At 38.2% G+C, this 15,497-nt stretch overlaps 1 protein-coding gene across 3 annotated transcripts in view; it reads right to left on the bottom strand.

The window, feature by feature from the left end:
* Positions 1 to 15,497, bottom strand: part of GPR176 (G protein-coupled receptor 176) — a 130,858-nt gene that overhangs the window by 18,660 nt on the left and 96,701 nt on the right. The window lies entirely within an intron of this gene.

Genomic DNA, 15,497 nt, shown 5'->3' with positions numbered 1-15,497 from the left:
TAGAAATAGTAATAATACTTACATGGTTGTTATGAAAGCAAAATCCATAAAATGACTTTAAGACAATGTCGGTAAGCACTCAAATATTAGCCAACATTTTATTATGAGCTGGAAGCTATATGAAACTGCAAAGGTACTAAAAATCAAAAGTGGAATCTCAGAAATTTTAGAATGAATTTGTTTCAAAACCCACAAAAGAAAAAAAAAACATGAATTTGTGCAAACAGTAATTTATAGCAAGAAAAAAAACATAGAAAATTCTGAAGACTCCCCCCAAAAACTAGTAGAAGTAGTAACGAATTCAGAAAAGTGGCAGGATACAAAATTAATACTCAGAATCAGTAGCATTTCTATATACTAACAGCGGAAGAGCAAAAAGATAAATTTTTAAAACACCCATTTACAACTGTACCCAAAAAGAACAGAAAACCCAGAAATAAATTTAACCAAAAAGGTGAAAGACCTGTGCTCTATAAAAACTGTAAAACACTGATGAAAGAAAATGAAGATGACACAAACAGAAAGACATTACATGCTCGTGAACTAGAAGAACAAATACTGTTAAAATGTCCACATAACCCAAAACAATTTACACATTCAATGCAATCCCTATCAAAATACCAATAGCATTTTGAACAAAACTAGAAAAAATAATCCTAAAATTTCTATGAAATTTTATGGTTCTATGGAACCACTAAACACCCATAGAACCAAAGCAATCCTGAGAAAGGAGGACAAAGCTGCAGGTATCACAACCCCAGATTTCCAGATGTACTACAAAGCTACAATATCTAAACAGCATAGTGTGGGCACAAAAACAGACACAGACATCAACAGACCAGAATAGACAGCCCATAAATAAATCCTTGCTTATATGGTCAATTATTCTATGACAAAGGAGGCAAGACTATATACAATGGGAAAACACAGTCTCTTCAATAAATGGTGCTGGAAAAACTGGACAGCTACGTGCGAAAGAATGGGAGTGGACCACTTACTAACACCATACCCAAAACTAAGCTCAAAATGGATTAAAGACCTAAATGGGAGACCTGAAAACATAAAGTCCTAGAAGAAAACATAGGCAGTAATTTCTCTGACACCGGCTGCAGAACTTTTCTAAATATGTCTCCTCTGGCAAGAAAAACAAAATAAAAAATAAAGTATTAAGATTACATCAAAATAAAAAGCTTTTGCACAGCAAAGGATACCATTAACAAAATAAAAGACAACCTAGTGAATGGGAGAAGACATCTTCAGATAATATATTGATAAGGGGTTCACATTCAAAATATATAAAGAACTTACAAAACTCAACACCAAAAAACCCATAAAAAATCCAACTAAAAAATCCACCATCCAAATGGCCAAGAGACACATGAAAAGATGCTCAACATCACTCACATCAGGAAAATGCAAATCAAAATCATATGAGAAACCACCTTGTATCAGTTAGAATGGCTAAAATAAGAAAGACAAATAACGTGCTGACAAGGATGTGGAGAAAAAGAAACCCTCATACACTGTTCGTGGGAATTTTAACTTGGTACAGCCACCGTAGAAAAAGGTGTGAAGGTTCCTCAATAAATTAAAAATAGGGGCGCCTGGTGGGTCAGTTGGTTAAGCGACTGCCATTGGCTCGGATCGTGATTCTAGAATCCCAGGATCCAGTCCCGCATCCAGCTCCCTGCTCTGCAGGGAGTCTGCTTCTCTGTCTGACCCTTCCCTCTCCATGCTCTCTCATTCTCTCTCTCTCTCTCTCTCAAACAAATAAATAAATAAAACCTTTAAAAAATTAATTAAAAATAGAATTACTGTATGATCCAATAATTCCACTATTGCATATTTACCCAAAGAAAATGAAAACATTACTTTGAAAAAAATATATGCATCCCTATGTTTACTGCAGCATTATTTACAATAGCCAAGATATGGAAGCAACCTAAGTGTGCATCAATAGATGAATGATTAAGGAAAATGTGGTGTGTACACACACACACACACACACACGAATACAACATAATCATAAAAAAGATAAGATCAGGGCACCTGGTTGTCTGAGTGGGTTAAAGCCTCTGCCTTCAGCTCAGGTCATGATCCCAGCATCCTGGGATAGAGCCCTGCATCGGGCTCTCTGCTCCATGTAGAGCCTGCATCCTCCTCTCTGCCTGCCTCTCTGTCTACTTGTGACCTCTGTCTGTCAAATAAATAAAATCGTAAAAAAAAAAAAAAGATAAGATCATGCCATTTGTAGTAACATGGATGGACCAAGAGGATACTAAGCTAAGTGAAATAACTCAGCCTGAGACAGACAAATACCATATGGTTCTACTCACGTGGAATCTTAAAAAAAATAAAAAACAAACAAAAACAGGAATCAGACCTATAAATAGAAACAAACTGATGGTTGTCAGAGGGGAGGAGGGTGGAAGTTTGGGCATGGGCAAGGGGGAGAGGGAACTGGAACAGGCTCCCAGTTTGGGAATTAATGAGTCACGGGAATAAAAGGAAAATAAATAAAATAAAAAAGGAATGCAGTCAATGATATTGTACTAGCACTGTATGATGACATATGGTAGCAACAATGGCCGTGAACATAGCATAATGCATAAACTTGTCAAATCACTAAGCTGAACACCTGAAGCTAATTAATACCATCAACTATACTCAAAAAATAAAATAAAATAAAATATACACATCCTCTTTGACATAGTTATCTCATGTGCAAATTCATCCTAACAAATTCATTGAATACAAGAAAAGTTATATTCAAAAATATGCTAATTACAATGTTTTTATAATGGCAAAGAGCTGGAAACCCAAGTGTTCACTAAGATAATAGCTATGTAAATTTATGATAAAACTTGATAAAATATCGTAGGCATTAAAATAATGAGTACTAAAAAGCTATGTAAGGGTGCCTGAGTGGCTTAGTTGGTTAAGTGTCTGCCTTCACTCAGGTCATGACCTCAGGGTCCTGGGATAGAGTCCTGAGTTGGGTTCCCTGCTCAGTGGGGAGTCTGCTTGAGATTCTCTCCCCTCTCCCTGTGCCCCTCCCCCTGCTCTCTCTCTCTCTCAAATAAATAAAATCTTAAAGAAGAGCAGAGGTACAAAAGTAACTTGATTCATTTTACCAAAAGCATTCAAGTGTTTCCATTAAGAAAAAATCCAAACTTCCCAACATCATATATTAGCCTCTAAGACCTTGAAGATACAACCTCTGGTGGCTGGACACTTATTACTCAAAGTTGTAGCATCGTGACAGAATGGAATGAACCTGGAAATCTAAGGTCAAATCCATGTTTTTCTCTGAACCCTGAAATCTGCTGCCCAAGCAAAACCCTTAGGTTTGAGAATTCCCTTTCCTAAGAAAGACTGAGAGAAAGCAAGGGAGAGAGAGGGAAAGCCCAGAGGGGAATAAAGACTCCTCAGTGGAGAGAAGGCAAACTGTGTTCAGAACAAGACACCGTTAAGTACTGTGAAAGTTCACACTTCCACAGGAGAGTTTAAAAGAATATTCTATTTTATTCTGATTTAAAAGGAAAAAAAATTTTTCTCTAATCTACATGGGTAAATTTCCCAGCTACCCAGAGAGGCAGCAGTGGCTGGTAACAAGTAATTTTTTTTTTTTTTTTGCCACCAGTATCAGAATTATGGCCAACAAGAATGTCAGGGAGAAACCAGCTTATACCAGAGCACTGAGTCTGGTGATTTTCAATACAATTTGCTCTTCCTCCCCAACTAAAAATTTGAGCCTCTCCCTCACTAATGAAGAGTCAATTTGCTATAACTTATGATTAAACCATCAAATATCTGCCCAACTCTATTTAAGCTGATCTCTATTAGCATGAAAAAATTGTTACTTTAGTTACAATTAATTTGATTCCAGAGGTTTTTCTGAAATGATAAGGGAGGCTCAAATTAAGTAGGAATTGAATTAGCAGGAAGAAGCTATGCAGTAAGTTTATTAAAATTCATGGTGAATTTTAAATAATCACTTTGAATGAAAAGCATCTCATGAAATATATATCCCCAATCTAACCTTGAATGATTTCTCCTTGGAATACTTGTCCACAATGAATAATTCAGATAAAATATTAACAAGATTCACTTTAGTAATACATAGGAATAGATAAAAAGACTTCAGGGATGGCCTCTTCCAGTCAGCTCCTGGGAAGTCGCATAAAGGATTTTAGGTGAGTCTACAGCAAATGCACAAATGTTTTAGCAACTGTGGTACCCAAAATGGTAAGGCAAACTGTAGTGCCCAATCAAGACAAGATGATCCTAGGGACTCTCTTCTTGTTGGAGAGTCACAAAGCCCCTGAAATAAGCTCTGTCCCTCACATCTCTTAACACACAGCAAGATACACACGGAAGTACAAAAGAAGAAGAAACATACAGAATCTGAAGTTGGTAACTCTCCTTTTTTTTTTAACTACTCAAACTCTTTCCACATAAATCAACTAGAAAATGTTCACAGCCTCACAAAATACCTTGCTCTCTGATCTTTCACGTTATGTGTATTAACCTCCCTAAAAAGTCATGCCAAGGGTCTGTCATTGGTCCATTTAACTGTGACAATGGCATACAACCCTTTAAGAAGCCCAAGCTCCTTTTCCTCCTCCACACATATATGGAGAAAGCTTCCAGAGAAGAGCACAAAACAAATTACCTAATATCATTAAGCATCTGCATCCAAACAAGCCATTCTTGATTGGGTGGGAGGAGAAGTAGTTCACTGCCCTGAGCAGCTACAACACAGGCTACCTCACTAAGAAATCCTTGCCTCTATTGGGTTGTGCCTGTAATCTAGGAAGGCAGGGTCCACATCTTCTGTACCACTCATATTGCATTCAGCCTATAGGGGTTATGCCTCCCCTAAAATACTGGAAGATTATGAAGCCCGAAAAGAAAGAACCTTATCTGAAAATTCCGTTGACCCTCTTGAGTACCAATCATACTTTCTTACCTAGGAGTTTCTTCATTATTAGTTAATATAAATGAATAAATAAAAGCTTGAAGTTTGTTATTACTTTATCAGAATCACCAGAATCTTGCTTCCTGTGTACCAAATTTTGTAGGTACACCTATTGAAGTCAGCTGCCTCTGATCAACAAGCTGAATGTTTACTATGTCCCCACTGCCAATGCACAGCATCAGAGAGGTTTGGGAGAGATGCACTTGACAATGATACAGCATGCCATACCATAATTAGTCTAGTGAATGTACACAGAATACTCATCACTCTATTCTCCCTCTGTTCCAGTAACTATAATTAAGCAGTCTGAAAGAGAAAATTATGTTGGAAATATTTCCAAAGAACACAAGGGCAAGATAATTAGAGGGCTAAGAAAGGAAAGTGAGCCTGACTCTGCTTCAGTCCGTGGGGACCCAGCATGTCTGATGTGAGATGGAGGAATATGATTTCGGAAATGGGGAGTCTCTTACTCCTTATGATCTGACACAATCTGACAATGACATTGATCGAAAGTTGAAAATTCCATTCCTTTCTCTGTAGCTGAATTTGGGGAGGAGAGAGACTGGAGGATGAAGAGCAAGGAATAGTATTTTAATTCTAACTGATCTGGGGCCACAATCCCACTACTGTAGAGGTTAAATGTGCTCTACAGTAGACTTGCCCTATTCCCTTCACCACTTTCTCCCATCTCCGTGAAAAAGAAGGTCAACAACAGATGGCTGTTTGTAGAGTGAGGAGCTGGAACTAGGAGAGCCAGGGCAGCAGATGGGACAAAAGCTGGAGGCGGCCAAATCCAGGACAAGGTCAAAAACAGATAGCCAAGGCCAGGAAGGCTCTATGAGGAAGTGATGGATCTAAAATCACAGCAACACTGAGAACAGATCACAAGAGGCATTGAAAAGATGAGTTACTACACAAAGCCCATCACGCCAACTGACAACGTAAGAAAATGAAATACGTGTTCAGACATAATGCTAGAAATGAAGAGGTCCATAGGAAGGAGGGAAGGAGTAAGTAAGACAAAATTAGATTGGCACATGGGTAACAAGAAAGGAGCTTGATAACTGAAACCACCTCAATCTAGACCCTGAACTTTGATATGGTTCCTTGCAAGGCAAGACAGAAACCAGCAGGCGGCATTTAAGAGCCTTGCAGATGTAACAAGATTTTGGAAGTACTCGTAATGAAGTGTACATGGGCAAAAATAATACCTTTCAGGGGTGCCTGGGTGGCTCAGGCATTAAGAGTCTGCCTTTGGCTCAGGTCATGATCCCAGGGTCCTGGGATCAAGCCCTGCATCAGGCTCCCTGCTCAGCAGGAAGCCTACCAGTCTCTTTCCCACTCCCCCTGCTTGTTGTGTTCCTTCTTTAGCTGTCTTTCTCTCTCTCTGGCAATTAAATAAATAAAATCTTTAAAATATAATAATAACAACACCTTCCAGAAAGCAAATCCTAACACTTCTCTTTTTATCCTTTCCTCTTCCATTTCCCTCAAGTAGTAAGTGAGGATGGAGAAAGAGGAGGAGAAGAAAGAAAAAATCCAGAGTAAAGTAATAGGGAGAATGATTTTAAATTCCATTTATCTCTCATGCTGAGGCCTATTTTATATGTGCATTTCCCAGTGACTAAAGCAAGCCAGGCCTTCTGTGCCTGAATCTTCATTAGCCACATTGCTGAAAACTGGATGAAAGGTTTCTTTGCTTTGTATCATGTTCTACAAATCCAAGAGTCATAATTATGGTGACCACACTGACACAGATAAACAAAGAAGAATTCTCCTAACATTTGAATATTTCATAGATAACCAGCTTCCAATTCCTGCATTTTCCCTTTAATACTAATTGCTTTGAATAACGCTGAGTTATTTATGATGTAATTTTCCTGCTGGTTCAAAATAAAATCAGCATGAAATGCTATTAGCTTGTTAAAGCACTAAGATCAATGAGTTGTGACCTCTTATTTTCCCATTATAAAACAAAAGGCATGGGGAAGATTTTTCTATTCTGTGAAATATTGATTTTCCATTTTGTGGGTTTGTAAATTACTGGCTTTCACAGTGCAATCAATGTCACTGATTCAATGTGGATGAAATAAATAAGATAAAATACAAAATCTGTTCACTTTCATTAAGCCCCAGTTTCCATTAGTCTTGCCCCGACATTATTCTTATCCATGCAAATACCATGGATAAAGGCAGAACACTGGCCAATAAGTATTGGCCAACAAATTTTAGTATTACCCCAAATATGGAAATAAAGATAAGCATCTACATAATGATCAAGGAAACAGTGACATATTATATTTTGGAACTGTCATTTTCTTCTTCCTAACAGACAGAAACAGAGAATTGAAAAATGAGGAGACAGAGAAGTATGTCCCAAATGAAAAAAAACAGGACAAAATCAGAGAGGAGCAAATAAAATGGAGGTAAGCCATATGCTTGATAAAGAATTCAAAGTAATGTTCATAAAGATACTCACTGGACTTGAGAAAAGAATGGAGGATCTTTCATCAAAGAGATAGAAAATATAAAAGAGAACTGGTCAGAGATGAAGAACTCATCAATTAAAATAAAAAATACCCTAGAGGGAATCAACAGCAGATTAGAGGATGCAGAAGAATGGATTAGCAATCTGAAAGACAGGATAATGGAAGCAACAAAGCTGAGCATCAAAAAGAAAAAATAATAATAAAAAATGAAAACAGGTTAAGGAAACTCACTGACATCATCAAGTATAACAGCATTTGCACTAAGGGGATCCAAGAAGGAGAAAAAGAAGAGGACAGAAAATTTATCTGAGAGCCACTCCTCAAGACCCCAGCTCAGGAGCTTTTTCTGCCCATGGGTCCTGTCACCATGCTTTAATAAAACACCATTTTACACAACACACACATAATTATTTGAAGAAATAATAACTGAAAAATTACCTAATATGAGGAAACATATTCAGATCCAAAAGGCACAGAGAGTCCCCAACAAAATTACCTGAGTAGGTCCACACCAAGACACATAATTAAAATGGCAAAAAGCAATGATAAAGAGAGAATTTTAAAAGCCCTGAGAGAAGAGAAAACTGTAGCACACAAGAGAAACCCCATAAAACTATCAGCTGATTTTTCAGCAGAATCTCTGTGGGTCAGAAATGAGTGGTATGATATAGTCAAAGTACTGAAAGGAAACAAACTGCAACCAAGAATACTCTACCCAGCAAGGCTATCATTCAGAGCAGAAGGAGAGACAGTTCACCCGACCGAAGTTAAAGGAGTTCATCACCACTAAAACAGCCTTACAACAAATGTTAAAGTAATTCTTTGAGTGGAAAGAAAAGGCCGTTAACTGAAGGAAAAAATTTCCCAGGTAAATGTAAACATGTGATAAAGGTAGTAGTTTAAAAAAATGTAAAAAAAAAACCCATAATATGTAAAAAAAAAAAAAAAAAGTAGTTAAAAAAACCGAATGGAAATTAAAGCACAAAAGCAGTGAAATAATTATATCTATAAAAGTCAGTCAAGTTATTTACAAAAAGAAAAAAGTGTAAAATATGACATCGTATACATAAAACATGGCAGGAAGAGTAAAAATTTAGTGCTGTTAGAATGTGTCCAAACTTGGGGCGCCTGGGTGGCTCAGTGGGTTAAGCCTCTGCCTTCTGCTCGGGTCATGATCTCGGGATCCTGGGATCAAGCCCCACATCGGGCTCTCTGCTCAGCGGGGAGCCTGCTTCCCCCCTCTCTCTCTGCCTGCCTCTCTGCCTGCTTGTGATCTCTGTCTGTCAAATAAATAAATAAAATCTTTAAAAAAAAAAAAAAAGAATGTGTCCAAACTTAAGCAACCATCAACTAAATATAAACTGCTATATGCATAAGATATTAGGGGCGCCTGGGTGGCTCAGTGGGTTAAGCCGCTGCCTTCGGCTCAGGTCATGATCTCAGGGTCCTGGGATCGAGTCCCGCATCGGGCTCTCTGCTCAGCGGGGAGCCTGCTTCCCCCTCTCTCTCTCTGCCTGCCTCTCTGTCTACTTGTGATCTCTCTCTGTCAAATAAATAAATAAAGTCTTTAAAAAAAAAAAAAGATATTATATATGACCTTAATGACAACCACAAATCAAAAGCCTATAACACATACACATTTAAAAAAAGAGAAAGGAATCCAAGTATAACAATAAGAAAGCCATCCAAACATAAGGGAAGAGAACTCAAGAAGAAAAAAAAGTAGAGAAAAGAACTACAAAACAACCATAAAGCAAATAACAAAACGGAAATAAGTACAGACCTATCAATAATTACTTTAAATGTAAATAAACTCAATGTTCCAATCAGAAGACACAGGGGGACTAAAAGGGTAAAAAAGCATGACCTATCTATATGCTGCCTAAAAGAGACTCACTTCAGACCCAAAAAGACATGCAGATTGAAAAGTGGATGGCTGGAAAACATTTACCACGCAAATTAAAGCAAAAAGAAAGTTGGGGGTACCAATACTTCTATCAAACAAAATACACTTTAAAACAAAGACTGTACCAAAAGACAGAGAAGGACACTACATAATGATGAAGGGAAAAATTCAACAAGAGAATATAACAACTGTAAATGTCTATGCATCCAACATAGGAGCACATAAACCAACTATGAACAGAAATAAAGAAACTGGCAGTAACAGAATAATAGTAAGGGACTTTGGGGCACTTGGGTGGCTCAGTCAGCTGAGCATCTCCCTTCAGCTCAGGTCATGATCCTGGAGTCCAGGGATCAGCCCAGTGTAGAGCTCCCTGCTCAGCGAAGAGACTGCTTCTCCCCTGCTTTCTGCTCCTCCCCCACTTGTGCTCTCTCACTTTCTCAAATAAATAAACAAAATCATAAAAAAAAATAGTCAGGGACTTTAATACCTTACTTACATCAATGGATAGATCATCCAGATAGAAAATCAACAAGGAGGGGCACCTGGGTGGTTCAGTGGGTTAAGCCTCTGCCTTCCGCTCAGGTCATGATCCCAGGGTCCTGGGACTGAGCCCCGCATTAGGCTCCCTGCTCTACGGGGAGTCTGCTTCTCTCTCTCCCTCTCCCTGCCACTCCTCCTGCTTGTGGGTACTCTCTCTTTCTCTGTCAAATAAATAAAGAAAATCTTTAAAAAAATACATGGAAACAAATGAAAATGAAAGCACAATGATCAAAGAATCTAGAAAGACCTTAAGGCACTTGATTGTGAAACTGACGAATCATAATTTTAGACAAGAGTTTCTGAGAGCAGCTGGGGGAAGCGATTCCTTAGGTACAGAGGAGCCCATCAGAATAACGTCAGACCTGTCCACAGAAACCTGGCAAGCCAGAAAGGGCTGGCAAGACATATTCAGAGCACTAAATAAGAACATGCAGCCAAGAATACTTTATCCGGCAAGGCTGACATTCAGAATGGATGGAGAGATAAAGAGCTTCCAAGACAGGCAAGGTTTAAAACAGTATGTGACCACCAAGCTGGCACTACAAGAAATATTAAGGGAGGGTCCTACAAAAGAAGAAAGAACCCAAGAGTGACACAGAACAGAAATTTACAGAGACAATCTATAGAAACAAGAACTTTACAGGCTACATGATGTCAATAAAAACGTATCTTTCAATAATCATTCTCAAAGTGAACGGCCTAAACACTCCCATAAAATGGCACAGGGTTGCAGGTTGGATAAAACGGCAGGACCTGACCATATGCTGTCTATAAGAGACCCATTTGGAACGTAAAGATACATCCAGACTGAAAGTGAAGGGATGGAGAAGCATCTTTCATGCAATGGGCCTCAAAAAGAAAGCTGGGGTAGCGATTCTTGTATCAGATAAATTAGACTTTAAGGACTGTAGTCAGAGCTAAAGAAGGACACTACATCATTCTTAAGGGGTCCATCCACCAAGAAGATCTAACAATTGTAAATATTCATGCCCCCAATACGGAAGCAGCCAACTACATAAGCCAACTATTAACCAAGATAAAGAGTCATATTGATATGAATACACTAATAGTAGGGGATCTTAACACGCCACTCTCAGTAATAGACAGATCATCCAAATCTTTTGTATGTACCGAAATTAGCTCTAAAGGAAATTCACAGCAATCCAGGTCTACCTCAAGAAACAAGAAATATTTCAAATAGACAATATAACTTACACCTAAAAGAGCTAGAAAAGGAAGAACAAAGCTAGTAACAGGAAGGGAGTAATAAAAATTAGAGCAGAATAAACAGGGAAGCCTGGGTGGCTCAGTGGGTTAAGCATCTGCCTTTGGCTCAGGTCACGATCCCAGGCTCCTGGGATCGAGTCCTACATCGGGCTCCTTGCTCAGCGGGGAGCCTGCTTCTCCCTCTGCCTGCCACTTCCTCTCTTATGTGCTCCCTCTCTCTCATTCTGTCTCTGACAAATAAAATAAATCTAAAAAAATTTAGAGCAGAAATAAATGAACTAGGGACTTTAAAAGAAGAAGAAAAGATCAATAAAGTCAGAAGCTAACTCTTGGAAAAGATCAACAAAATTGATTAACATTTGTTCAGACTCAGGGATAGGACTTCAATAATAAAATCAGAAATGAAGGAGAAATAACAACTGACACCACAGAAATATAAAGGATTATAAAAAAACACTACCAAAAATGATATGACAACAAAATAGATGACCCAGAAGAAATGGATAAATTTGTAGAAACATGTAACTTTCTAAAACTGAAGCAGGAAAAAGTACAAATTTGAACTGACAGATTATAGCAATGAAAATTTAATCAGTAATCAAAAAAATCCCAGGTACCTGGGTGGCTCAGTCATGATCCTGGGGTCCTAGAATAGAGCCTCACATCCAGCTCCTGGCTCAGTGGGGAGTCTGCTTCCCCCTCTCTTCTGCCTGCCGTTCCCCCTACTTGTGCTGTCAGATAAATAAATAAAATCTTAAAAAAACAACAACAACAAAAAAAAAAACCTCCCACAAACCAAAAGTCCAGGACCAGATGGCTTCACAGGTGAATTCTACCAAACATTTAAAGAGTTAATACCTGGGGCGTCTGCGTGACTCAATGAGTTAAGCCTCTGTCTTCAGCTCAGGTCATGATCTCAGGGTCCTGGGATCAAGCCCCATGTTGGGCTCTCTGCTTGGCGGGGAGTCTGCTTCCCCCTTTATCTCTGCCTGCCTCTCTGCCTACTTGTGATCTCTCTCTCTCTGTCAAATAAATAAATAAAATCCTTTAAAAAAGGTTAATACCTATTCTCCTCAAACTATTTTAAAAATAGAAGTGGAAGGAACACTTCCAAATTCCTTCTACAAAATGAACATTGACCTGATACCAAAACCACACACTATGAAAAAAGAAAATTGTATCTTTGCCAATATCTCTCCAAAACTATATGATCAGGACAGTATCTCTGATGAACATAGATACAAAAATCCTCAACAAAATATTAGCAAACTGAATTCAACAATATATTTTAAAAAATCACTGACCACAATCAAGTGAGGCTTATTCCAGGTATGCAAGGGTAGTTCAATATTCACAAATTAAGCCACGATACATCACATTAATAACAGAAAGGACAGAAAACATATGATCATTTCAACAGATGCAGAAAAAGGTATTTGACAAAGTACAACATCCATTCAAGACAAAAACTCTCAACAAAGTGGGATTAGAGAAAACACACCTCAACATAATAAAGGCCATGTATGAAAGCCCCACAGCTAACATCATACTCAATGGTGAAAAACTGAGAGCTTTTCTCTCTGCAATCAGGAAAAAGAAAAAGATATCCACTCTCACCACTTGGTAACATGGTACCTGAAGTCCAAGTCACAGCAATCTTGACAAGAAATACAAATAAAAGGCATCCAAACTGGTGAAGAAGTAAGACTGTCACTATTTGCAGATGACATGATACTATAGACAGAAATCCCTAAAGACATCACCAAAAAACTATTAGAACTGATAAATGAATTCAGTAAAGTCACAGGATACAAAATTAATATACAGAAGTCTGCTTTATTTCTATACACAATAATGAAGTAGCAGAGACAATAATTAAGAAGATAATCCCATTTACAAATGTACCAAAAAGAACAAGGTACCAAGGAATCAAATTAGCCAAGGAGATAAAAGACCTGTACTCCAAAAACTACACAACATTGATGAAAGAAATTAAAGATGACACAACCAAATAGAAAGACATTCCATGCTCATGAACTAGAAGAACAAATACTGTTAAAATGTCCACATGGGGCGCCTGGGTGGCTCAGTGGGTTAAAGCCTCTGCCTTCAGCTCGGGTCATGATCCCAGGGTCCTGGGATCGAGGCCCACATGAGGCTCTCTGCTCCACGGGGAGCCTGCTTTCTCCTCTCTCTCTCTCTCTGCTTGTCTCTCTGCCTACTTGTGATCTCTGTCTCTCAAATAAATAAATAAAATCTTTAAATAAATAAATAAATAAAATGTCCACATAACCCAAAACAATTTATACATTCAATGCAATCCTTATCAAAATACTAATAGCATTTTGAACAGAACTAGAAAAAATAATCCTAAAATTTCTATGGAACCACAAACACCCCATAGAGCCAAAGCAATCCTGAGAAGGGAGGGCAAAGCTGCAGGTATCACAATCCCAGATTTCCAGATGTACTACAAAGCTGCAATAATCTAAACAGCATAGTGTGGGCACAAAAACAGACACAGACATTAACAGACCAGAACAGACAGCCCAGAAATACACCCACTGCTTATATGGTCAATTGATGTACGACAAAGGAGGCAAGACTACATAATGGGAAAACACAGTCTCTTCAATAAATGGTGCTGGGAAAACTGGACAGCTACGTGCAAAAGTATGGGAGTGGACCACTTACTAACACCATACCCAAATCTAAGCTCAAAATGGGTTAAAGACCTAAATGGGAGACCTGAAAACATAAAGTCCTAGAAGAAAATATAGGCAGTAATTTCTCTGACACCGACCTCAGAACTTTTCTAGGTATGTCTCCTCTGGAAAGAAAAACAAATAAAAAAAAAAAAAGCATTAAGACTACATCAAAATAAAAAGCTTTTGCACAGCAAAGGATACCATTAATAAAATCAAAGACAACCCAGTGAATGGGAGAAGACATTTTCAGATAATTTATCTGATAAGGGGTTAACATCCAAATATATAAAGAACTTATAAAACTCAACACCAAAAAACCCACAAATCATAAATGGCCTACAAACACATGAAAAGATGGTTAACATCATCATCAGGGAAATGCAAATCAAAACCACAATGAGATATCACCTCACACCTGTCAGAATGGTTAAAATAAAAAAGACAAGAAATAACAAGTGCTGATGAGGATGTGGAGAAAAGGGAACCCTTGCACACCATTGGTGGGAACAGCACAGAGATTCCTCAAAAAATTAAAAATAGAACTACCATATGATTCACTAAGTCCACTACTGGGTATTCAGAAAACAAAACACTAATTCAGAAAGAAACATGCACCCTGATGCTTACTGCAGCACTTAAAATAGTCAAGGTATGGAGGCAGCGCAGGTATCCATCCACAGATGAATACAGATGTGGCATCTATACGATGGAATATCAGCCATAAAAAAGAATGAGACCTTTCCATCTGCAACAACATGGATGGACCTAGAGGATATAATGCTAAGTGAAGTCAGTCAGACAGAAAAAGACAAATATCCCGATTTCACTCACATGTAGAACTTAAAGAACAAAACAAAGGAACAAGGGAAAAAAGAGACAAACAAAAGAGGAGACATAGGTAGAGGGATGGGTGAAATCGATAAAATTTTGTGATTAAGAAGTACAAACTTCCAGTTACAAAATAAATGAGTCACAGAGATGAAAAGTATAGCATATGGAATATGGTCTGTAAGATGGTAAAATAATGTTGCTTGGTGACAGATGATGACTATACTTACGGTGATGAACACTGAGTTATGTACTGAATTGCTGAATTTTTTTTAAAGATTTTATTTATTTATTTGACAGGCAGAGATCACAAGTAGACAGAAAGGCAGGCAGAGAGAGAGAGGGGGAAGCAGGCTCCCCGATGAGCAGAGAACCTGATGCGGGGCTCGATCCCAGGACCCTGGAATCATACCCAAGCTGAAGGCAGAGGCTTTAACCCCTGAGCCACCCCGGCACCCCTGAATTGTTGAATTATTATACTGTACACCTGAAACTAATACAGCACTGTCTGTTAATTATACCTCAAATAAATAAATAAGACAATAAAAAGAGTAATCATTTTTCTAATGAAGAACTCTGAAATTCTTTAACAGGAGTAAGAAGGTAATCTACAACACCAAATAGACCTTACATGCTCATATGAACAGAAGGAACCTGGGATGTCACAGACACTTTCCTTGTTTCCAAGTAAGACTATGTAAGTTTTGTACAGAGAAAGTTATTTTTGCTGATTGCTAGGTGTTCTGGGAAAAGCAGTATCCTAACGTACGCAGCTTCCAAGATGGCCAATGATCCCAGCCTCCCAATACTCACAT

Source organism: Lontra canadensis, unplaced genomic scaffold (assembly GCF_010015895.1).
Source record: "Lontra canadensis isolate GAN:19392208 unplaced genomic scaffold, GSC_riverotter_1.0 scaffold12, whole genome shotgun sequence".
Taxonomy (NCBI): Eukaryota; Metazoa; Chordata; class Mammalia; order Carnivora; family Mustelidae; genus Lontra; species Lontra canadensis.
Note: the sequence above shows the minus strand (reverse complement) of the source record. Positions and strands in the feature narration are given on the sequence as shown.